A 27,925-nucleotide genomic window follows, 5' to 3' on the forward strand; every position below is an offset into this window, starting at 1 on the left:
TGGTCAGGAAGACTGCATGCACACAATTTTTTGGAGTCTGGAGGCGGCGCGGCGGATAGTGATCAATGGCAATGGATTATAAAATGTTTCCGGCATTGTGCGAGTCAAAACGTTAAGTTATATAAACTTTTACAGCAAAATAGCGAGAAATACTTTTCAACAATCAGAAAAGCGTGCGAACATAACTCGTTGAAAAAGCGAAGAGTGGCGCGGAAGAAAAAGCAGTGTTGCCAACCATCAAAATGTCCCGTCAAGCAAGGCAACCTCACAAAATTTGCCAGTATCTACTTACATGCGATTCTTCTGGCTAAAATACATTAAAACAAATTATCGGCTCAACCACCATGTTTATAGGAAAACAAATAAAATAACTGTTATTTTTTATAAATCACAACCACCGTTTATATCTTCCCACAAAGAAAATATCTATGAAGTGCGCCCAGCCCATTCTCAGTGAACGATAAAACAAGCCGATTACCTCAGCTTATTTCTGCATACAAAAAATTACACTATATTTTACATCTTTTTCTGGTTTGAAGAGCTGATCTGTATCAGAAAATATGAGCCAAAGTCAATAAGGTAGCTGATATCTCTGATGCAATGAAATTCACAATATCATAAAAAAAAGATATTGCCATTAAGAGAAAGATGAGAGTCTACAAAGCATGCGTAAGATCAATATTGACATATGGCGTCGAAGCAAGGGCAGACACAGTCACGACTAAACAAGTATTGATAACTTTAAGGTATCGTATGAGAAACACCAGAATAAGAGATAAATGTAAGGCTGAGGACATTGTCAAATAGAGTCGACAGCAAAGAAGAGACTGGTACGGTCCTGGCAAAATAATGGACAGTTATGAAAACTAAATAAATAACCTTACTTTTGATTAACTATTTCACATATTGCGTAAATAAATTAAATTTATTTATGCTTATTAACTTTAAGGGTACGCGTTTCGTTATTTTACACCCCTGATAAATATATATATGTATTTATACACAGGTATGTGGGCTCCTTATTAAAGCAACAAGACCAAACATGCCTCCCGCCTCGGGAGAAAAGCTGGACAAGTAACACGTGTCTTGTTTGTTCGCTTTACCTCAACGAAAAGCAACCAACACATCCTCTTATCCGACTTATTTCCTTCCACCTGTTGCTTTATCAAACCACAGAACCAAATAAGTTTAAATCCCTATGCTGCGACGATGATGTATTTAAGTATGTTTTGACTATCTCTAAATCCTTATAGACTAACCTTGTATTAACCCTGTTATGATTAATTTTCATGAGACGGAAGAAAATTAACAACAGTACCTGGTAAACGTGAAATTATTATTTCTCTATACAACCGGGTAAAGAGTACAGTTTTTTGTTTGAATTAGAATTATTTGGTAATTTTATAAAAGTTTCTTACATATTCAATTAACCCTGCCCCTCACTTAGCCAAAAAAAATCCGCTGTTCCGGTGCTGTATAGTCAATACACATTCAAAAATGAGGGATTTAAAATCTAAAAAATGGAACAACATAGGCAATTGCTTCAATCAACTACGAGTATATTTGTAGTCAAATGTGATAATATTAGAAATATAATCGCTTAAAGCATTTTCTAACGCTCACAGCGTGGCCAAACGGATCACCCTTAGCGAAGCTTCAAGAGTAACTGAGAGCAACTCTGCCAGCAAGCAACATATTTACTAAGCCAACAAATTGTTTCTGCTTCTCAAATATGAGAAATTTTCTTGTAAAAAAAAAATTAAAGTAAAAAAAAAAAAAACAAATCGGAAAAGCATGAAACAGTAGCCTGTAAAATTTTCAATTCAGCGGATACAACTGCAAGCTTAAACAGGGCAGATATGGAGTTCTATGGTATTGGTTCAAGTTAGCTTGCGTTCTGCATGAAACTGTCTCTCTCACTCGCAAATATACTCGTAGTATCGAAAGTGAGACGTTAAAAGTGTGTGAGACAATCGTGTATTTGGTGGTTTTAATTTTATACGCCGCGACTTGCGACACATGGGTAAACTTTTGATTGTTTAGGTAATTTATCTCCAATTCCAGATAAATTCCTTTTTCTGTGCCCAATAAGGTTTTTTTTTATTAATTGATGCGTAAATGTATAACGAAGAAATACCAAAAATGTTTAACTTAAAAGATAGGTTTAGACTGCAAAGTTTTATTGTTTCTGAACTAGCAACTTAAACGTAGGTCTGATTACATTACCTTCATGTAACACAAGATTGAAATACATCGCATTTTTTTTCTCAATGCAATACCCTTAACCCAACTAGGTGCAGAAAGAAAAGATGATTGTGAATAACATTAAATGAATATGATTATGAAAATAATCAACACTTTTTGGTACGACTTTGATATCGAATTTATTTTTCAATAGTCGTAAAGTAAGTGACATACATATTTATATTTAAGAAATGACAGCTAGTTTTTATGTAAAAGTATGACCAAAAGACAAAATATTATATTTTAAAAATATTAAATATAATATTATGATACCGTGAACAACAACGACAATCAATGTGTAGTTTATGAACAGTGTATTATGTAGAAGATTTATAAATTTTATCTTCGAAAATATCCAAATCAATTAATTTATTTATTTAAATGCCTTGTAGGCTTTTAAATGTTTTACAAATATAAATGTAAAAAACCTACACGTTTTTCACACAAAGCAGCAAAAAATAAAAATCAATAAATAAAAAAAGAAAAGAAAAAATATAAGAAGTCATCTTACATATTAGTAAAAAATATATGAGTATACATATTGTACATACATTTTATTTTTTCCCACATTTTTTTTCCATGCATATATTATTTACATAGATATATAATTACAAAAATACGCTTTAAAAAAAGAAAAAACTTAAAATTATGCCATAACATAAATCGGAAAAAAAGGCCCACAAAGACTTCAGCGTCTGAGCGTGGGCCATTCCTTTTTTAATTATAAAAGAGTTTATAGCATATAAATATGGTATGACATGGCCATGAAAAGAAAAGAAAAGAAAAACCTAGTTAACATATGCTGATATTACGAAAACATTTTTTATTTTCAGTATGAATTTACGTTAAATTTTAATAAATTTTTTTTTTAAAAGAATGTATGAATAATAATAATTTCAAGATAATCATTAATGATAATTAGCAAACAATACCGGACCCACCTTCTAAACTAATAAAATATTGATAAAATACTATTAAACAATAAATATAAAAATAGACTATTATAACTCAGGTGTTTATCATTTGCAATGTAGTTTCATTTCCTAAAGGGACACAGGAGGAACGTCGCGTATTTGTGACAATCAGAATTCAAGAAAATATGTATTTGATAATAATTGATTGCTTAATAATAGTTTTCGGAATTCGTTAATTATTTGAAGTTAAAAATACTATTTATACTAATGCAAAATTTTACATCCTTAAAACTTTCAAAATTAAATGTAGGTACATTTATGACTAGCCTATAGGGTCTGGACATATCACCACAGTGTGGCAGTTGATATTTCCCAAAATATTCGCATTACGGTTCGTACTCAAACTTGCAGTTTTTTTCTAGATATGGACCGCGAAAGACGTATTTTCAATATCAATATAAGAATACGTTTAATTATACGAATATGTAAACATAATAGGAATTCGTTTACATTTTTTATAGTTTTTATTTATCATCATTTAACCTGTTTATTTGTTTGAATTCGAAATAAATAAAATAAAATTAAATTAAACAAAAATGATCAAGATACGCTGCAATTGGCGTACCGATGCAGTGCCCTATGCAGCATCAGCTGGGGAAAGGGAATGATGATGATTTTTAATATTGCAGTGTAAAACCACCTTTTAAAAATAAATAAAAATAAAAATAAATTTAATTAATTAAATAAATTAATAAAATAAATAAAACAACTTTGTTTTTAACCATAATTTTTTCATTTTTTTTCCATCGACTGGTTTCAAAGCAATCAAGCTTCTTTGTCAAGGTTTACGTAACTAATCGGTGGTTAAAAACAAAGTTCTTTTATTTATTTTAATATAATGAATAACCACAAAGTTAACATATTACTACATACATGAATAACATTTAAGAAAAGGTAATATAGAAGTCTAGGCATCTACTGGGCTTATGATCTGTCAATGGCTGGTTTAAGTGGTCACTTTACACACTGTGTAACATTCACCATTCTACCCATATTTGAACATTTATATTCCTTCAATTCTTTAATCTGTTGATGTTCTCTTAACTGTTCTTCATCTCTGTTGTAATATGTTAATATAAACAGCTCCCCGAGGAGTTGAATCCAGTCCTTGTCTACAAAAATTTGGACAAACTCAAAATATTGTCTATAAAACCACAAAGTTAGTGATTCAAATGTAAAATCAATCACTGAAGTTTGTCTTCCCAGGAATCGAACCTAGGACCTCGAGAAAGTAGTCAAATGCACCAACAAATACACTCCAAGGTAAACTTATCTCAACTCTCTTTCCCTTTTCAGTATTTTTGCCTGACATAAGTACATAGTATGTCTATAATTGAATGAATTAAAAAATGTGTGTTCAATTAATAACCCATTTTTCGATGTGACAGTACTTCAGAATAGGCAATTAGTGCGTAAGCACTATTTTTTTCCAATTATTTTTTCCATAAAATCTTCCTCTAAAAATAATTGAACTTAGAACTCATAACAGCGCATGTTACGTAGTGGCGGGAAAATAATATAACACAGCCATGTTATCCGTGCGTGTGGTTTATTATTAGATACAATGGCGTGGGTTGATCGTCTAAATAGCATGCTATGTTATGTCCTTATGGAGAGACCGGTTCGTGCCAGTAGACACAAAAATCCGGTAAGTGGTTATTTTAATGGTTTTGTTATAAAATCTGAATTACCTGCAATTTTTATCAGGTATTCTAGATACCCCCGTCGGATCTTTATTCCGTAAATGCGAAATTACAAACGTTACAATGTTTTTTCTCGTTCTGCATTTGTATGTCGTGGTGCAAGCATTTTACAGCCTTCTTTCCCTTCTGAGGACGCGATATTTTCACTATATTTCAATATTTTATGCTTTCCAATGTTAATTATATATTTTTGTGTTATTAACGCCTATTTCACGTTTGCGGCTCTCCGTAGATACCTTAAACACTAAAATCGACCGACTCGTTCCGGAGATGCAACTGAACTGAGCGCTCGCCGTGCCCACACAAGACCAAATTAGGCCCCTACGCGCAGCGCTGTGGCGTCACCTCGCAATTTTTCTCCACTCGCGACAAACTATCTCCAGTAGTGAACAAAACGGGCTATTCAGTCATAGTTTTAAATATTCTACAATCCTTATATTTTTTGTACACGAGACCCTCAAAAGCGCACAAATATTGGTGGCAAATATGATTCTACGCTCCTTCTGGACTAATTTTCATTCTATGGTTAGAATTTTTAAAAAGTGTACCATGAGGAATGCTTCTCTGAAGTTTCGCAGTCTGGCCTTGAAACACCGTGTATAAACTACACACTGTGTTTTTGTCTAGTGAAATGATATATTTTTTAATGTCTTAGAATGGTTTTATTTACTATTTTTAAACAGTAAAAAAAAATTGTATTATTGTTATAATTTTTATATCTTTAATTTTTTTTAAAGTAAAATTTTTTGATTGAATATATAAAAATAAATGCTAGCGCGCGTATATGTGTAAATTGTGGATAAAACATCATATTTTTTATAGATTTTATCTCTAAATTTGTGTTTTTTGTGTATGTTAAATATAAAATGACACCTAATTTTTACAGGAGGTATATATTTATATCAAAGATCAATTCGTTGTTCAGTATCTGAAAAGCAATCTTGTCTCAATATAAAGCTAACCAACTTCAGTTTCTGATACGATCTCATTTCACAATTCACCCCTCGCAAAGTCTGCTGACTATGCAGAAGTTCGAACGTTATTTTAATGGTTATGACAGTCCAAAGCCGCTTACACACGAACATTATAGAATAAATTTACAGTACTAAGGCTTATAAAATTCTTTACTTGACGAAGTTTACGACCACAAAAAGGCGTCATGATTCATAAAATAAATTTAGCTCGTTCCATGAAAAACTTTACCAGACGACAGACGCATTATAGTTAGTATTTATTTAAAATTTATAATTAACATTACTGTACGGGTTATTTAACCCGTTACAAACCTAAACTTTGGATATCAGGTAAATAATATTATGACCGAAAAGTTAACCAATATGCGGCAGATATCAGTTACTAAAGAAGAATATTATAAACATATTTATACATATTATTCCTCTGTACGTGTGATGTCACCGAACTTCTCCTCAACGGCTTGACCGATTTACGTGCCGTTTTCAGAGAAACATAGAACTTTGCGCTGTGCGTATTTGTAGATATTAAAATCTTTAATCTTATATTTAAAAAAGGAGTAAAGAGTTTAGATGTTTTATTCATCAATCGTTGCATTTGAGGAGAATGCATTTACAAAAAATTAGAAAGATGTTGTTTTTTTGTTTATAAAAAAAAATGATTTTGAATGTTTATAAACAGCATTTGTTTCTTATGGATTTTAATCATTTTTTTTCCTTGAGATATTTAAATTCCTTATAATTTCTACTCATCTATTTCATTCTACTAAGTTTTTGGTGATACTAAAATAATATTAAATTCAATACATTTTAAAAAAGCGTATTCGTACATAAGTACACCTCTCTGTTGGAGAGAAGACCAGAGTTTGACGTTTGCAAAAAACATGCCATATTTGAAAAAATATTTATTTTATGTTTTTGAATTCAAGCATATACAAGAACCTAAGTACCTACTTAAATTCAATATTAACAATTTTCGTTTTGGAATTCAATCATAAATAAGTATCTAGGTACCAACTTATCAATGAATGAATGTCTTTACTAAGGTAATAGCAGGCAAGCCAACGTTCGGGCGGGACAACGTCTGTCTTGTCCGCTAGTATAATATAAAATTTAAAACTGTCTGAAAATTTTGTTAATTATCTTTATATATTAAGTTTTCTTTGTATATTTTCACATGAAAAAGTATTTTAAAAAAAGCATTTTCTTAAGTGTTCTCGGCACGGGTAACCCCAGTGAGGTCTCAAGGGAGGAAATTCAGCCAGTCTGCAAGCATTAGTACATACTCAAACATTGTTGAATTAACTACCTGGTAATAGAAGAAGCATAAAAATTGGAAAATTGTTTTCAGGCGTTGCCTGGTAGGTGATTTGGTCCGCATAATAAAGGTTCCAGCTTCTTTACTTCACAAAACTCAACAGATGGAAGAGTTGAGGAAATTTGGATGTTCAAACATAGGCAGAATGGTAAATGTTACACAGCGTGTAAAGTGGCCACCTTAACCAGCCAATGACAGGTCATAAGCCCTGTAAATGCCTAGAATTTCATTTTTCCTTCTTAAAAATGTTTTCCCTCTCTGTTGCAATAAATTCAAAGGTCACAGTATTTTTTTTTAATCGTTGTTTATAATGAGAAAAAAAATTAATCAATATTTTTTTTATTTCTTTTAAATATGGCCCCATAGTTATGTTTATTAACGCTTAAAAGGCTTTTCAAAATGCAAAAGTTATAAACAATTAACGAATTTCCAAAAAAACAATCAAAATATTAGGTGCCCTATAACTTATTTATTTATTTATTCATACAAAATACATTTTACAAAAAATAATAACGTATCCCTAACTCTGTGAGGCCAGTAGCCCAGTGTTGAACTGGGATACGACATAATGTAGAGTGGAAGCATGCATATTATTAAAAAATACCAAAAATAAAAATTATTAAATTCACATCAATTTTTTTAATTACCAGAAAAAACTATTAAAAGCATATAAATCTATGCTATGTCTCCCAGCAGTCTCCTACAATGGTCTTTTCCCTGAGACAAAATCCAATTTTTTGTTCAAAAACGCCTTTTGTTTTGGAGAACTTAATATCTAAGACATTGAACACTCTTGGGGTCACAAAAGAAAAATATCTCTGAGCGAAAGTCGTGCGTGTTTTGGGAAGTTCATAATTTAAATTATTGGAAAACCTAGTAAGAGCATCCTGCTGGGATCTTTTATTGTAACCGCATGACCACAAATGCGCCAACGAATCTTTTTTTTCAAATGTCTAATGTCCAGTACCTTCATAAATTTAAACAATGTATCAGATGGAAAAGTTCAGGGGCGTCGAAGCTCCACTTTAAGTTGTATTTTTTTATTTATTTATTTGATGATTCATGATAGACCCTGTGCAACTTCCCCAGCCCACTATACCGTAGTAAGCCACTGACCGGAAAAGAGCAAAATGCACAGTTCTGAGAGTGTTAATGTCCAAGATGTTTCTAAGTGAGCAAAATACATAACACAGCTTTCTTAATCTTGAAACCAGCGATTGAACCTGTACCTCTGTAGGATTACTTATTTATTTATTAATGAAATCATACAGTCTTTATATAAAAAACAAGGTACAAAAGAACAATTTTAAAAAGTAAGACCAATTACAGATTTCACACTAATGAATGCAGGAGGAGAGGGGAAAAATAATTTAATTCTAAAAAAGTAAAAATAAAAATATTCCATAAAAAGTTCATATAAAAGAGAAGACATTGTAAAGCTACTTTTCTCCCTCTCTCTCTGCTTCCATGAACATTTCAATTTAATTGTAAAAAAAAATCACAAGTAACAATAAATTATTCGATGCAGGTAGTAGATGTAGGTAAGTATAAATTAAGAGTTGAAATCAAATTATTAACATTAAAAGTAAAAGTTAAAATTAAAATGAAAAGTTTAAATTAAAATTAAGTTAAAAGTTTAAATTGAAAGTTAAAATTAAGAATTAAAATTAAAAAGTTAAAATTGAAAGACAAAATTAAGAATCAAATTAAAAGTTAAAAGTCAAGCAGGAGATAAATTTAATTACGGTAGTTAAAGGTTGGAGTTCCTACCCCAGTAAGAAATTGACAGAGAAGACACGAGGTTTCTGTTTGATGAGTATTTATTTCATGGTAAAAAAATAATTAATTTTGTAAAACGAGTGTTACGGCGATTAGGAGTTGAAGAGACTGTACTTGAACTACATGCCAGAACTGAGTGACTTTGTCGAGTTGGCCGTTGCCACGCCCTGTAGTTTCTTCATAAGCGACATTGTTTTGCAGTTCATTTCTTCACGGTAAAGACCATGTGAATGTACTGCAGAACGATGATCCCGATTGCATGTCCAATACTGATAGAGTTGCATGTAATGTGATATTGGATTCTACAGGAAATGATGACATTGCTTTCTTCGGTCATCACACTATTTCGTGTGAAACGTTTCAGCACTTTTCATCGTAGATATCTGTCAGTAATTTTTCACGGATATTTATTGTAGTCGACTGGTTTAAAAAGCTAGCGCGAACAATCAAAAAACATTTTGTTTTTTTTTTTAATTTTAAGAATAATTGGTTCATAAAATTTGTTTGAGTTGTTACAAATATATTTATTCTATATATGCAGAAGCCGTCTTCAGCAAGATAATTGCTTTGTAAATGGATGAATTCTAAATTGTATTTGTACGGATTCTAGGTGCTTAAAAGAATGCACCAGATTTTGATTTCGATTTGTATTCAAAATACAATCTATAACAGAATAAAAAAAAAAAAATTATAGTTTAAATATTACTTGTCTGTACATGATAATATATTTTGTGTTGGATTTACTGCATAGTCTGGAGTATATATTTTTTTTGTAATCCTGTTCTGAAATCCACTTCGTTATACTGACTTTAAACCTATTTAAACTGTTTGTAGTTTTCAAGGAACTGTTCAACTGACTATACGCTCTCGGTGCAATAACACTGTATTGCCTTTGGGCGAAGCTTGTCTCATCTGCTGTGTCTTGTGAGAGCTCTAATGATAACCATTACTTGATTTCAGCTTGGTTTCATTAGGTTGATAGTAAACCTTTCCGAGTAACCCCTTATTTATATATATATTATTGTGAGAGCCTTCTCTTATTGCGTTCAAAGAATTCTTTGGTTCTGTGCCATTTTGAAACAAAGAAAAAGCTATGAATTCAAAAACAAATAAGAATTCAAGTTGTTGCAACAGAGGAAAAGCATTTTTGAAAAGAGAATATAGAAGTCAAATTTGGATCTCAATTACTCCCCATGGAGAAAATTCAGTAAGTCTGCAAACATTTGAACTTATTTAAAACATTTTTTAATATATTAGAACATTGTTGTTATTCGAGATTCAAACATAATAAAGATTTAGTGATTCTTAAAACATGCAACAAATATTGAAAAATTACAAAAAATAACATTTCTTATTTTTTTGTTTTGTACACAATTTTGTGAAAAGGACCTTTATTATATTTTCATCGTATTTATTACAATTAATATAGTGTAAAATATCCGCAAACCAAGTTTTGTTAAATTTCCATAAAAAAAACGAAAAAATTGCATTTTTCAATAAAGAATGCGCCATCTATGAAAAACTTGTTTCGTGTTTTCGTTTAAAATCACTTTAAAACAATCTTAAATACCTACCTAAAATATGCGAGCAATATAACAATAGGTTTACCGAGGCTGATATTTTTTATGACAATGTATATAAATTTGAGTAAAAAAACATAGAAATATTGAGAGAAACAGATATTCAATTAAGTTTATTATTATATACATATTTTTCATTCCTTATCTTTTACATAGAACAATAATTTTAATTAAGTTTAATTTAATATAAGTGTGAACAAATTTTTTGGTGTGTGCATAAAGTGTCCTACACCAATATACAAAGAAATCGTCTATATTTATGTACATAATATTCGTGTACCCAATTAAATAAATAGATACATTAATAGATATTGATCTGATACTCAGTGAAGGGGTCAACACTGTTCTGGCATCGAAACAACACTATTACGTAGGCAAAAAGGTCCATAACCTTTTGCCAGAATCGTGGAAAGACGGGAGTGTTGTCATGTTGCGGAAGATGTTGACCTCGCTCTTTCATAACATTGGTCGTAGGGAGTCAAGGGAGAAAAGTTAATGCATGCTTATGGATTGGAGATTTATACTGGATGTCGAAAATAAAATATGAAAATAAGGAATAATTTAAAATAATATATTTATAGATGGCAACCATGAAGTTTTGCATAAATAAATTGTCTATGTTTTTATGAATGTATGTATGTGTATGCGCATGGGTGTATGTATGTGTCTGAGTATATATGTATGTATATATGTGTATGTGTGTATGTGTGTATGTATATGTAGCAAAATGTGTATACGAATAAGTTTATATTTCATTGGTCTGTGCTCTCTATTAATTTGTTAACTATTATCATATATTAAAGAGTAATTGCCTAGCTTGGGACGGGGTATGTACCCTTGTTAGCTGGGCAAAGTGAACGTATAATTTTATTCTGATAAAAGGTGTAAATAAATCAATAAAACAAGTGTATTTACATATATATATATATATATATATAAATATGTATATATATTAATGTTTGTAGCACTAACTTTGTAGTTCATTGTTTTATTTTAAATGTTTAAATAAAATTAGTTTGTTTTATGAACCACTTTTTGTGACGATAACAAAAGTGGTTCATAAAATAAAGTCATTTTATTTATACGTTTAAAAAATAAAAAAAATAGCTGCCTTCTATTAAATTTTATTGTAAATATTTTTAACAATGGCTTTTTTGTACTGGAAGAATTACGTTTTGCATTTCGTAAACGTGCTTGTTCATACGAAGTATTTGAAATCCACGTTTGAATAGCATTCGTTATCATTCTGACTCGATGCAGAATTTTCATTGTCCGCTCAATGTTCATGTTAGTTCCATACATGCTCTGCACGTATGGTGAGTGTCAAATAAATAAAAAACAATAAATTTTAAAATATCACCCGATGCATGTTTATTGTGAGGCATTTATTAAAAAAACAATAGCATAAAATGGGAAATAGAAAAATGCTATTTTCGAGGCTACCGCTGAACATTAGGCATGAAATGAATAATAACATATTTTTTATTTTTTTCTTATTTATCAAAAAAATTACAGTATTTTTTTAAAACACAAGGTATGAATGAGTAAACAATAAAAGGAAGCAAGACTAATTGAACGTCGTTATGTAGAAAGCAGCCAGTCTACAATTTAAAAATGATTAGACATTTGTGTTTTTATGTGCAGTAAGGTTAATTCATAAAGTCATACTATTTTCACTTTTAACAAAGATTATTGAAGGTACTATTTAATCTGAAATTTTAGAAAAAATTGTTTTATTTAAAATACTTGTATTTCCATTTGAAAAAAAAAAAAAAAATTCTCAAATAAATTTCTTGTTTGTTTTATTATCATAAAAATAAATTTAACTTTAATAGTATTTAAATAAGTACCAATGTATAATGTTTAATTTAAATTTCAAGGGGCGTTATCTACCGGTCGAGAAGTAATTACACATTATTTATAAAAAAAATTCAAGCAAACTTTTTGTCAGAAAAACCCAAGATTTTTTTTTTTATCTAATGCTTGTGTATTTTCTTTTTTTGATAAAACGATTTTGAGAAACCAGCTATTTAAAGTGGAAAAATCGTATGATTTCTTTAATTTTTATCTGACTGGAGCCTTAAGAGAAAATGTAAATAAAATAAATGTTAAGTCACCGTGATGTGGTGCAAAATCTTCACAAAATATTTTTTTGGGAGGATATGCGGTTCCAAAAATATTTTTATATAAATGCTGAAATGCTGTCTCACTCTCGCTAATGCATGCCTCCCCGATATTGTGCAAAAAAAGCAACTGCATTTTAGACTGATTATGCCTAACTGAAATCGACGTAATCGAGATTTCTTTACCACGCTGTCCGCACCGCAAAACTGTTGTTTTTTCTTCAAGAAAGAATACCAAATTAAAATTTTCTGTATACTTTTTGCGTTTTACAAAATTATTTATCAATTTCGTTATTTATCAATTATTTATCAATTTTGTATACCGTACGTACGAAGACGGCAACTTGCCCACAACATACCGCACACCATATCTGAGGACATGAGCCTCTTTGGCGGTGCCCTCATTTATGGAAAAATTGCGGGTTGTCGAACGAAAAAAGCTGCCCGAAAAAGCTCCCTGTAATCTGGTAGCATTAGCATTTTTGCGCTGAAAGAAGGTAATCCAGAAGTCAATAAAATTTTGTCTGCCTTGTGTTGTAAGGGTCAGCGCATTTTGGGTGGTCTTGGCTCCCATTAGAAATAATTTATCACTAAAAAAAAAACAATAACAACACGCCAATGGAAAATGTCTATAGTAAAATAAAAAATCATTTCTCAAGTGCCATAATCCAGCAGGAAAATGTGCGAATACGTTTTTTTAAATAAAAATCAGACCGCGTTTCCTCTTGAAACAATTTTATTTTATTTTAATGGACAAAATATACAATTTTATCATATATCACAAGTATATTTTTTTATGTACCGACTTGTAAGAAAATTAAGTGTTAAGTTGGGACCCTTCTATATAGAAAACAGAAGCACTTATTAACATATTAAACAATATACGAAATAATCAAAACAATATACAAAATAATAATAGAAAAATATAAATAATCAAAATCTACACATGTCGAAAAATGAAATGCCGAAAAGTTATTAGATAATACGTAGCAATATGTTATTTGTAGTTCATAGTTATTTTATGATTCAATTCGGAAATTAATAGTTATTTAAATAAATACAAAATAAAACAATAAAGTAATAATTGTAACACATGTACAAAATATACATATATGGTAGAATATGTCATTCAAAAAATATAATAATAAAGTTAAAATACATATTTACAAATAATTATGCATCTGTATTAAGTTTATTCAAAGATGATATACATACATACGTATATGGATAATAATGAAGAAAGTATCGATATTATATATTTATTCCCGAAGCAGTCTTAAACAGTTTTTATCGTTCACTTTCTGTGCTGTTACATGTTCACTTAATTGCCATAATTACTAGTTCTTTGCTCATGTATTATTTTGGTGATTTTTTCTTTCTAAGCTTTTTAAAATCCTTTTTACGTTGCTGAAATTCCACTCGTCGATGCGCTGTGTAGTTGCAAGACTTTTTGTGATGTTAGCTATCATATTATGTAAATGTTATCAACTATCAAATATCTAAATTTAGCAAATGGGGTCTAGAATTTCGACCGTCCATGCGCTCAGTAGCTGCGAGATTTGTTGCAATCTAACTTCTATTTTTATAAATTTGATTTTTATTTCATTTTTAAAATATTACTTAAACTCTGATCTTAACCATAAAAAAAATGTAAATAGGGGCTAGATTTCTTATTATCTATGCGCTCTGTAGCTGCAAGACGTGCTGTCATCTAGCTCTTATGTATCATAATTCTTAAGTATTATAATTGGAGACGAGAAACTAGAATCTCAACCGTCCATGCGCTCTGTAGCTGCAAGACGTGCTGGGATATTAATTTATTGTACAGCGCCCTTGAGGTGATTTTTACAAAAATGGCGCCATATAAATTATCCAAACATTATTTACACATATATAAATAATCTTCCCAATGAACTAAAAACTATTAAAAATAATATATCAATAAATAAATTTTAAGTTAATAAAAATAAATTTTTTGAACACGTGTAAAAACAAAATTAAATTTTAATTAGTAAGAATGTATTATTGTTTTATGTTTTTTTCTTCATATATCCTATGTTTTTATTTTTCTTTTTCATGTCCTCGTATTTAAAATTATGTTAACTCCTATAAATAAACAACTAAAACAGTGTTAGTCACTCTCCAAGCACATGAGTTAGTCTCTTTTTTTGGAGAGTTACAGTGATAACATTTACTAGATGTGTAAAATTAGATATGTTTGGAATTTCACAAAAACATATACTTTTTATAAAATTTACAAATAAAAAATATAAAAATCAGAATACAGTGGTCTCTACCCCTCGATTATATCCAATTATAGATCTTCATCTTTTATATAGACGTTGTTTTGGAGAACATAATATAATAAAAATAATAATAATTCTTGGGGAAGTGGAGGGAGTTTTATTTACTGCAGCCAACACTTTGCCATATTTGTGCACAGTGCATGTGTTGCATTATTTAATACGAATGACCCTTTATCGGCTTAGTACCAATCACGTTGGCCGAGTGCATCCAGGGTCAGTCGGGCAATAATTGACAGTGATTTGACTTGCGGATGTCCAAATTATACTCGGTTCAATTGACCGCGTCAACGTGTCGGTCAGTTCGAACCCACGCCGAGCGTGTTATTCGGAGCCAGTGGTCACCAAACTGCAACGCATATATAAAAAAAAAATTATATTCAGTATGTCCAAATGTTTGTAGACAAGTGCAGGATTTAACCCTCTAGGGAGTTATTATAACGGAACCCTTAACATTTAATGATGTGCGTGAGATCAATCATATTTATTCAACTTTACATTACTAGGAACCTGAGTGAAAAATTCTTTCAATGAGGAAATTCAGCTCTACGGAAAATTGGATAAAAAAATATTTTTACGCACGGTAAAAACTAGAGAACTTAATTTTACGGCAAAGTTTCTTGAAAATGTAGGAAAAAAAATGTATTTAAAAAAACGAATTACTTTGAAAGATGTCACTAGTTTGTATATTTTTTTTATTTGTTTATTTTTCCAATCACATATTAATTTACATAGAAATATAATTGCAAAAATACACTTAAGAAAAATACATCTTAAAATTAAGCTATAACATAAATTGGAAAAAATGCCCACAATGACTGAATCGTCATTGTGGGCATTTTTTCCATTATTTTTTTTAATATTTAAAAGTTTATAGCACATATATATGGTATGATGTGACCATGAAAAGAAAGAAAAGTAAAATAAATGAAAAGAAAAATAAAAAAAAACCAAATTAACATTTGCTGAAATTACGAATACATGATTTATTTGCAGTATGCATTTTTCTTTTTCTTTTAAGAATGTGTCTATCTTATTCAAAAAAAAGAGTTGTGAGAGATATTCTGTTTACAATCAGTCCACGAACCAACTTAACAATCTAACTTCAGCAACAAAATAAAATTAACTAACTAACTAACTAACTAACTAACCATCACGCCATTTCCCCGGAGGGGTAGGCAGAGAGGATAGAACGCCACACCACTCTGTCCTGGCACACTTCCTTTGCTTCCTTCACATTCATACATCTTCTCATGCACGCACGTCGATTATTCCGACTTTTCACATGACCACTTTCAAGAATTTGTTGTACTTGATCATGCCATGTCTTTCTCGGCCTTCCTCGACTTCTACAACCAGACACATTCGCATCATAAATCTTTTTAGCCGTTCTTTCATTATTCATTCGCTCCACATGACTGAACCATCGCAAAAGACCTTTCTTAATTTTGTCGATAATGCTTAACTCAGCCTTGCATTCTGCTCTAATTTCGACATTAGGGCACCTATCATACATTGTTTTTCCGCACATTCGCCTGAGGGATCGCATTTCAACAGCATTTAGTCTACTTTCGTCCCTTTTTTCCAACTCCATCCTTCGCTTCCATACATTAGGGTTGGTACCAGAACTCCATTATGAACTGCTAATTTAGCCTCTTGCGATAGACACTTATTTGCTACGACAGACTTTAAGGCACCATTAACTCTGTTACCGGCACTAACCCTCCTTTCAATATCCTTGTCCATATTTCCATCTCTAGTAAACATACTACCCAGATATACAAATTCTTCGACCTGTTTCAAACTATCTCCATTTACTACAATCTTACATTCAGTCATAGTTACATTTCTTTCAAAGACCATGACGTTCGACTTATTAAAATTAACAATGATAAAATTTATGTATGGTGCGAATAAAAATAAATTTTAAATATAAACACAATAAAATTAATATTTGGTAATATTTTACCATCGTTGACTTCTACAACGAGCGTCTTGAGGATGCTGCGGTAGACCTGGCTTGGACACGTGCTGCGCATGCCTTGGTAGGACCTATACCCAAGTTGCCTCTTCTTTACACCTGCGGGCTCCCGCCATCCTGGAATAATGGACGCGGGGTTGACGTGGGAGTGGGTAAAATTACTGGCTGGCCATAGGGTCTTCTGGAGGCGTCTGGTGATGTTAACACGCGTCACTTAGGAACGAATGTGGAAAAGCAAAATAAGATTTAAAATTTACAAATAGAACCATTGTACACAAAATATGGTTCTTTAAACGGGCATATACACCATGTTGAAGAATTGCTTCAACCAACCAATCAGTTCATGAAAACTTTAAATGACTAGACTTCAATTATCCTTTTCAAAAATTTATTTTATTTAATATAATAAAACATTTTTTTACTTTTTAATTTAGAGAAGTTATTGGTACACTGACTTGGAGGCGCGTTAAAAAAATGTTTATTTACAACTTGAATATTATTTTTTCAACCATCCTACCAACATAATAATATGTGATTTCAATAAAAAATCGTATATAACGTAAATAAATCATAAAAGAATACCCCTTTTAAAAATGCTTTTCATGACAACAGGGAGAGGCAGTGTAGGAAACGTGTGTGGAAAGGGGGTTTCATGGAGAGCAGTAAATATATGTCAGGAAAGAGTTAGGGGGGAAGGATGGAGGTAGAGATGACTGAAAAATTATTTTAGTTCTAAGAAATGGTAAGGATATTTCTGCAGTTTCTTGAAAACATAAAATGAAGGTGCATCTCATTTCATGGTAAAGCGTTCCATACTTTTGTAACTTGAACAGTAAACGAGTTTAGCTTATATTACGTTTCTCTCAACAATTTAAAATACTCGTTAAGGGGTGGTAATTTATTAATACCATATTTGTATAACTTTAGAAAGACAAAATTATTATTTTTATAGCTACAAAGTTTTACATAAAGTCGGAACTCTTGTATATTATTTATTTACACACACATCAATGTAAAAAAAACACGTGGCTTCCTTAGTGTAGTAGTTAAGACGCTTGCATTTAACACTAAAAATTCTTGGTTTGATTTCCGATGTAAACATTTCTGAGTGTTTTGTGCTGTAATTCACAACTGTACTCGGGCCTCCTGGCCTGTTATGTTGCATAAAAAACAAGTCATTTTTGTAAACAGAATTTAAAAAAAATAATAATGAGTTTTAATACGAGTTGTTAGTTTAACCGATCAAAGTAGAAAGTTTGTTATTATTCCGAGTAGTGACACTTAATTTTTTTTAATTCATAAGTAATGCTGAGGCTCAATGGGTAAAAAAACATATTTAATGATTGTTTCTTAGCGCCAATTACCCTGGAAAATCTTTTTGGTTTTGTAAATATTTTTTTTCAAGCTCGCAAACTGTTTTTTGTCATTTTCTTAAAATGTAACGTTTTTAATTCTATCACTTAAATATACATTTGCGGATATACTTCGATTTTCGTGAAGTTTATTTTTCAAGTTTGAGACCTCTGATCATAAACTCTAGTTTCCTGATTATATAAGTTCTTGAAATGTACTAATGCATCAAAAATCCATATTTTTAATAAACCATACAGATAAAAAAATACCCTTAAAATTCTATGAACGAAATAAAATTAAAATATGTGAATAAAATAAAAACTTCTCATGGAATTCTTACAACAAACCATAAATAATATTTTGTAATTTTAATATGCGAAGGACATAAAAACAATGTTAAAAAAGATATTTCGAAAGAAGATTTAGAATCCGAGCCTGTCAAAAAAATGTGGAACGTGCTTGAAAAAATGTGCGCATAATATAGGAGATTTTATTTTCCTTTATGTGTTTGTATGCAGGACATATTTTTTTATGAAATATGATGTACTTTCATTTTTACAATTTATGTAAGGAATCAATTTTGTCCGTTTTAGATTTGTATTTTTTTTAAATCGTTTATAAAAAAATGAGTATTGTTTTTATTTTTTTTTTCAAAAACTAAAATCTCACCAAACTTTTCTTTTAAATGTATAAGAATTATTTTTTGTATTATGTTATGCAAATTTTAATGATTTTATTTTGTAAACTTGTTTATATTTGTAATTTCTTGCGGATAATTGATATTTAATTTGATTTTTAAGTATAAATTGTTATTTTTTATATTTGAATCATTTTTTTAAATGTTGAATCGTATGTTATTATTCAATGTTATTTCTTGTATTTGGATTATTTTTGAATTTTTATATTGTATCACATGATTTCTTAATTTATTAAGTTACTTTACATTTTTTTTTCTAAATTATTATGGTAAAACACGGGCACAGCTTAAAAATCCTTAATTGGTTACTGAATATGTATACACATGTAATTTGAAATGAAAGTTTATGTTAAATTATAACACTTAAACGTTTTAAAGATTATCTTACATCAATTTATATTAAATTGTTGCGAAATAATCGAAGTTTTAGTGAGTAAAACTGATTGATAAAATTTTTTAAATTAAGAATATTTAAGTCGAGACTTTACAAAATGAAAGCACATTTAAGCTTTCGAGTTTTTCAATAAAGATGTTAAAATACATTGAAATCCATTTTCTTCAGAAACGAATGACAAGGATATTTTATTTACTAAGATGTACGTTATTTGTTGATCTCAAATACGTAAGTGTGTCAATATATTACAGTAAACAAGGATAGATATGAAATATTTTGACGTACTATTGCTTTGGGTTTTTTTATTTTAGAAGAAAGGTAGAAACCATATTGGGGCCCGGCCGGTTGGAAAGAAAGAGTTTTATTTTTTCAAGAATTTTTAGGGTCGATCTAAATTTTTATGGACAAAATTTGGATTCAACCCCCTTAGTTGTTATTAATATTTAAATATAAGAGCATAGATATTTACCATTTTTTTCCAAGTCCAGACGTTTACAGGGCTAATGACCTATGAAAATTAAATGTTATTTTAAGTGCTCTATTCATTGTTTTTCAACTAATTCTTGCATTTCTTTACTATATTGCGACCATATTATTAATCTTTATACAAAGTGTGCAAGTATGCAAACAAAATTTTCTTCATAAAAAATAAATAAAACAACTTTGTTTTTAATCACTAATTTTTATATTTCACCGACCGGTTTCAAAGCAAACAAGCTTCTTTGTCAAGGTTTATGTAACTAATGAATTGATTCCTTTTTATTTTATTTCTATCATGTTCACTAAATACTACACGTCGACACAGTAAATCAAGTGGTTGTTTTCTTACATGGGTGGTAATTTGATATCATTATTTTCGAAGTAAGACAGGAGATTTCTAAGTTTGTATCAAGTCTCGTATCCCATGTAGACTCGTGTTTCGATACAGCCATACAAGAATTAATCAAGCTAATCAACCTGTGGCTAACTGTTAAACCAAAAATATTTTTTATGAATAATGCAGACCACCCAACATCAGCAGAAAGAAAAAAAAGACGTGCTTAGGGATACCAAAATTTACGAAAAAATCTCGCTGATTTTTAATTTCAAGAGGGACGTGAGTAAATAAATCTTTAATGCATTTTATTTAAGTCCTAACGCTCCTATATACCTGCGCGAAAAATTTCAACGCTTATCAGTTCATGGGTTACCTCTTCGTTCTAGTTCCCAAGGCACTCTCTTAATACCCGTCCACAATTCATCTTTCTTCTCTAACTCATATAGTGTCCATGCGGCTCGACTGTGGAATCATCTCCCATCCACCATCAAAGATATTACTACATTATCTCTTTTTAAATCACGTCTGAAGAAACATCTCCTTTCTCTTCCTTAATCTCTCCTCCTTTCCTTTTTCCTCTTTTTTCCTTTTTTCCATTGAGTAATAGTTTTGATTTGAGGTAATTTATAAACAAATACGTTTATTTCTATTTTTATAAATCTTTAGCATTTTTTTTTCTATTGAATATGTTCTGTTACTTGAATTATAAAAATACAACTTTTATTTTATTGGTTAATTGGAAAAAAATGCCATTTGGCAATAAGCCCGCCAATATACAAATAACATTGTATACAAAAAGTTAAATAAATAAATATACGCTAATATTGCAGTTGCAAAATGAATGAAAGTGTAAATACCAGGTTTTTGACGTGTAATGTTATTACAATCGTCGATTACGTTTATAATCATTTGCACGTTACTGGGTTTAGTTGAAAAAATAGGATTGACATTGACAATTCAGTGTTAAATCGCCTGGTCCATGAGAACGTTGCATATCTTCTGTAATTTTTGCAAAAGTTAATATATAGTTACGTTAATCATCGTCGCAAACTTTCGAAGTATGGAAGAATTGAGGAAATGTAGATGTTTAACTAAAGGCAGAATAGTGAATGTAACTCAGTGTGTAAACTGGCCACTTCAACCATCAAACGACAGGTCATAATACCTGTAAATGCCTAGTTTTTTATATACAATTATTGATTTTTATGTCTCGACGGGAATATCAGATATATATTATTTTTATTATGCTAATTGTGCGAATGAATTATTTTTTGCGTTCTGATGAATTCTGGGTCCTGGACAAGTGTTCTCGACTCGATGGCTACTCTCAGATAAAAGTCCTGTAAAAGAAAATTGAGTGGAGATAAGTCAGTCTCGTAATGTAGTGATTGGCGCGTTTACCTACAACTCTTTTGTCCTAGGTTCGATTCGGGTAAATGTAAAATAATTGTATTAAAGACGCTGTAATATTCTACGGCGCCTGAAGCAAAAAACTTTCAACCTTACTTTTGAAACAAGAAAGATCCAGATACGCTACGTTTGGAATAAATACCGACGCAGTTCCCTATGCGCACCACTAGGTGGGGATAGAGAAATTATGATGATAGTGTACGTGTGAAAAAAAAAACTTTTTTAGGGTGAAGAGAGAGCCAAGCCAAAAGATTTTGGTTCTACTTCACAAACATAACTGTAATATTTTTTACATATTTAACACAATAATCCATATGAACAAAACTTTTTTTTATTTTCAGGATAAAAAATCGTTTCTTATTAAATTGGAAATCAAGAAGACCGGAACATTCTGGGAACATTTTCAGAACAAGATTCTTCACGGATGATAAGAGGTAATTTTTTTTCTATCTGAAAACCTTATATTTAATCCGAATTACCTTTCAACAAAAAAACATTAATTTGACAGTAAAATCAAACTTTTTTTGATAAAACGTTTTTGAAATTATTGTTTTAGTGGTTTGATTATTTACAGTAATTATTTATTCTTTAATTCTACTACTTTAGCATGTTGATATAACTTTGAAGGGCGAGATCTCGAGAACACGGGACACTACTGATTTTCTTATAGATAAAACCCTTTACACTAGACTCGAACACATTTTGAAAGAACCTTGACTACAGGGCTAGTGCCGGAAGTCATGAAATAATAGGAAGTCATGAAATACTAGGAAGTCATGAACTTGAATAGCACTGACCCCTACCTCTAAGAATAAGGGCTAGTTTACACTACCGTGATTCTTCCGAATTTCGATACTTCGTTAAGACATGGAAAATTGAAAAACACTTCGCCAAGAAAAAGTTGATATCAGGAAACCGTAGTTGTAATTTGTTTTTAATATAAGATTAAAATAATAATGGCATCATGTAAGTGATCAAATATCAATAACACTATTGCGCACTATGACTCTTTATCGATAATATTAAGATCATTTTATAATAATATTAGGCAAAGTAGAAAAATGTTATCAATATTAAAAAAAAAAAACTGTAACTGCAAAATTTAAACCAATCCTTCAAGATATTTTTATTAAATTGAGAAATGCATCAAATATGATTTATTTATTTTTTTATTCAATAATAATTAGAATTCATGTTTTAAAAATTATTTAACACAAATGCTTTCCCTTTTGTCGCAAACACACTTGCAATTGAGACCTCATGTAGGCAAAAACTCTCTCGCTGAGATCTGGGTAGATGGATGCTATCGCGGATTGGATATATTTTTGTAAAGCTGAGGGCAAATAACATGTGAAAAAATCAAACATGATAATATCAGATAATCTTACTAGCCAGTCTATGTCACCAAAGCAACTGATTAATTTTCCGGAACCCATTTTTCTGTAAAACATGCTTCTCTATTTGACTATTTATGCTCTAGCAGTGTATTCCTAAGATTTATCCCACTGGACATAAGTTATATAATAGAAATCATCATGTTTATTTATTTTATTTATTTTTATTTTCTTTTATTCAGGAAACATACAGTACAGTTACAAAGTTTAATATTTTACACAATTAGACTTAATTCTAATGGACCAGCGAAGTTTCCATATTAAAAAGCAATTATATGTAAGGTTAATTATGAAAGTATAAAAAAGAGAAGGAAAAAGAAAACATAAATGAAAGTTGTTTAAAAATTTAAAATTTAGTGAAAAAAATATATTTTAAGGTTTGTAGTTTGTAGTGAGTATTTACAAATGGAAATAATATTAAAAATGAAGAAAATTTGTAAGAGTAATTAAAAATTAAGAATGGAAATAAATGTTGCTGCAGTTTCAATATAAAAAAAGTAATCCATCATGGCATATATCGTTCTGAAGTCCCAATTTCACGTCCGCAGGAAATGGCGTACCAAACAGCGGTCTTTAGGCTATGAAGTAGCTTTTGATGGTCTTTTTTTGATTTTTTATCGCTCCAGTTGTGCGTGTTATGTTTATGAGCTTACTTTTAACGTGAAAATACGCCTCGTCACAAAAATGTTGTTCAAACGTGTCGGGGTAAAAAATCATTTCAAAATCACTCTGGCATAGTTTTCCCTACGTATGTAATCATTTTCTTCAAACTGCTGGACAATTTGCAAATTTTAAGGATAAAATTTAAAATATCTTATCAACATGTTGTGAACCGAAGTCTTTCAAATGCCAGAAGATGCTATATACAAGATGCGATAACCTTCCGGTCAGGTTTACGTGGATTTCACTAAATGTTGTCTCTTACACAGTTGGGGTTGTCCAAAGGATCTAGGTCAAGGTTCATTTCCAACAGATTTTTTTTTTACACTTCTGCACTTACGTTCGTATCAATTAATTCAACGGCCATCACTCGGCCTCAATCTTCGGATATCGAACTGAGAACAAAAACGTCGCCTTGTCACATTGGCAGAACTCCTGGTCACGAAATAAGCCTCAACTGCAAAAGCCGTTTGGGCTCTTTTTCGCCGAATTATAATTTAAGTAAAATCCACAACACTTTCTCGTCAAATGATACCCTAATCTTTTCGCTGTTTTTCTATAACCAGAGATATCACGATTCAACTCTGCAGACACACTGTAATATTTATAAAAAAAGCTATATAATTCTTAGTTTTTTTTAATTTTTGTTTTCAAGTATGTTTTTAAAAAGCATGCAGTGTGCACATTAATACAAACATTTTATATTATTTAATGTACATTTTTTAATGTTTGTCTACCAAATAAGCAATAATTAAATATTTTTTACAATAAAATATATTTTTGCAAGCCATTATCGAATATTGAATTTTTATATTGAATCGCAAAACGTTTATGGCTTCTGTTTTGTAGAAAATTTTGAACAACAAAAGAAATAAGGGTTTTCTCATATTCAGTGCAATACCTAGATATCTTATTGTGAATTTCTAACGAAATAAAGTTTTCCAATATGGCCTTAACCACGTACAAATGATTAATGTTATTTTTTCTATTGAGCACAGAAGCCGGACGAATTGATAGTTAAGATGTGTTTACAAACTAAAATATTTTAAACGTGTTGTAAATAGTATACAGCCGATAACACGCTGTTTTTTAGATTTTTCATCACGCGTATAGCATAATTTCAAGAGAGATTTTAAAAGAAAAGAAAAAAATTAAATAAATGAAAAATTCGTTGTTATAATTTAGATGTTTAAATTAAGAAATAGTATTATATCACAACAGATATGAGAACTATATTATGAGAAGGAAATAAAGAAATCCAGTTGTTGAATCTAGTTCATGTCCAGAAAATTTTTAATAGAATAAAAACATTGCTAGTATACATTAATTTAAATAATTGCAAATACTAGTTTATATACAAGAAATATAATTTTTACTATCTCAAGAAAACAAATAAATATTTTTTAAATAAATGTTTTAATTCGAAATACCGCTTAATTTTTATTGTTATTTTCTTTATTGCCAGATCTCTCTAAGAATTGATTATTTGATACCAGCTGTGTCAGTTTATTTACCATTCATTACAATATATATGTAGTACTTTAGAATCTCGTGCCTCGGTGCAGCCCTAATAAGGTCAGGCGTGGCTGCGGGAATGTGCGGAGATGATGCACAAATCGGGGGAGATAGCCTCACCGGGCTGTGACAATAGTATCGAAAGACAAACCATAGAGCATATCGTCGATTTTCATAGAAATAACGATATTTTATTCACAAAATGAGGAAGTTCAGTGGTTTTTAAAAAAAAAAATATTTTTTAATAGACTGTTAAACTAAGTCAAAATTTTTTATTTTTTATTTTTATATATCGTATTATCGGCGCTACGATTTTTCAAAGTTTTGTATTTCTGAAATAACTCCGCGTGTAACGTCAGAGGTTCATTTCCGCTTATTCTCATTCAGTTCTTCCCAGTGGTCCAGAAGCGACAAGCAGACCGGAAATCTTCCATAGCTCTTAGATTATAGGTTGATTCACATGAACCAGTGACGTCATTTAAAGTAGTGCGTTTTTATCAAAATATGTATTATTATTTTTTCTGTACATTAAACTTTGCCGTACAATTTAATTCTCTAATTTTTACCCCGCGTAAGAAAACATTTTTTGTATCCAATTTCCCGTAGGGCTTAAGTTCTTCATTATAATATCTTCTACATATTTTATGATAATAAATATCCCTGGATTATGAGCTCTTTTACTTCACAAAAGTCAACAGACGGAAGAATTAAGGAAATGTGAATGTTCCAACTTAGGCCTATAAATGCCTAGGCTCCCATATTCCCTTCTCAAAAATGTTTTCCCTCTCTGTTCCAACAAACTTAAATAGGTACAACCTATTTTAAGGCAGATATTTTTTGCGTGGAGCTAGGTGTCAATTTAGTGTACAATTTTACGATATTAAATTCATATCCGTTTTTTTTTGTATTTTAAGAAATATTCTGACTTCTCTCAATCCATGTCCAGTTTCCATTTTTTTTTAAAATTACTATGAAATTGAATCTGGGTCATAATTTTATATTGCATCGTTTGTTTTGGAATTCATAGAGTTTGTGGTGGACCCCATGACCCATACTCTAGTTTGAAACGATTGCCAAATAAGGTTCTTCCCCGGTAATCCAGCGGACTTTCTGACTGCGGTTCCTAAATTGATCAAATATCCTACTGATCTGACATTTAAATTTTTGTTTTTTGTTCTTAATTTCATGTTTTCATTTCCTTTTAATTGCTGCCTTCCATACGCAAAATAAGATACAAATATATAATAATAATAAATTAAATTTGAAACAACTTTATTTTTAAGCCCTTTTTTCTGTTCTGCCTACCGGTTTTCTTTATCAAGATATAATTGAATAACGAATTCTATCCTGTTTTATTTTAACAGTGATATCTAAATATGACATTTATGGAGCAAATAATTTAAGTCTTTTTGTAATGAAAAAACTTATAAACTATTTATATAATAATAACTTAAAATATATAAAAATAGAGCAAATATTGCTTGGAGTTAGTTTGTTTTTATTGCGTTCAAAAGAATGAAAATTCAAATAAAAAAAATTACATCCCATAAATAGTACCACCGTGATCAAAAGCTACGTTGCGCATTTTTTCAGTCCATTTTTTGTCCATTTTCTCCAACAAATCCGGCGTTATTTTCAAAATAATGCGTGTTAAATTAGCTTCCAATGCTTTAAAAGTTCTTGGTTTGTTTTCATCGACCGTAGAAAATAATACAATGACGTCAAATCGCAAGATCGTAGAGGCCAATTAACGAAACTTTTGGAAATAATGTTAGCCTCAAACTTGTCACGCAGTAAATTTGTTTCTCAAAAATCCCAATACGTTTGGTGAACAAAACATCTTTCTATTATAGTATATTTCTACAATTCGCAAGGATTATTCGAGTATTCCATTTTAAATTTCAGTACTGTTACAAATGTGAAAACAAACAATTGTTATTCATTTATATATATATGTGTACACTAGATGTGGCACCAAGCACTCGTCTTGTGTTCCATTCAGTTGAGGTTTCGGAACTTATCTTCTATTTGGTGGGAAAAAGTGTTATCTGCGCACCGATTAGTAAATGTGAAGCAGCGTAAAAGGGCGCGACATACAGCTTTCAGTAAATTGCTTGAAATTGATTGACAATTAGTCTTTTTTACTCTAATATGCGTTTTACACGGCATTTTAAAAACAAAGATGGATCCTATCGTTTAATGAGCATTATCTCGTTAAAATTTTATCTCTTATGCCGTCAACATATTTTTAACAAGATACAGAATTACCATAAAATTCAAGGTTCTTTACAAGAATTGAACAAATATTACAAGAAAATAGAATTTTGATAATCTGTTGAGGGGTATAAAACTTTCTAACTAGCGCTGTATCAGAACAGTGTTTATTAACAAAAAGAATACTTCATTACAGCTAAAAATACAGTAAAATACATATTTAAATCAACAATTTACAACAGGGATGGAGAATACCTTAAATAAGGGAATATGGAAGTCTGGGTTTTTACAGGGCTTACGACCTGTCATTGGCTGGTTTAAGTGGCCACTTTACACACTTTGTATATTCCAGATTTTTTTTTACGGCATTTTTTCTACTGTTTTAATTAGTTCACCTCATAGTGAAGTGATTAACGCAATTAAACCACTCGTTTGGTTTCTAGCTGATCACTAGAAAACTGATATTAAATATTGTAATAAATAAATTATTAATTT

The 27,925-nt window shown here is 30.4% G+C and overlaps 1 long non-coding RNA gene across 1 annotated transcript in view; it reads left to right on the forward strand.

The window, feature by feature from the left end:
• LOC148276597 (uncharacterized) overlaps positions 1 to 27,925 on the forward strand; it is a 223,647-nt gene that overhangs the window by 134,992 nt on the left and 60,730 nt on the right. The window contains exon 2 of the long non-coding RNA XR_015823697.1: positions 21,989 to 22,081. This is a non-coding gene — a long non-coding RNA (uncharacterized LOC148276597). The remainder of the gene's footprint in view (positions 1 to 21,988; positions 22,082 to 27,925) is intronic.

Source organism: Micrasema longulum, unplaced genomic scaffold (assembly GCF_059751315.1).
Source record: "Micrasema longulum isolate JH-2025_06_02 unplaced genomic scaffold, ASM5975131v1 h1tg001186l, whole genome shotgun sequence".
Lineage (NCBI taxonomy): Eukaryota > Metazoa > Arthropoda > Insecta > Trichoptera > Brachycentridae > Micrasema > Micrasema longulum.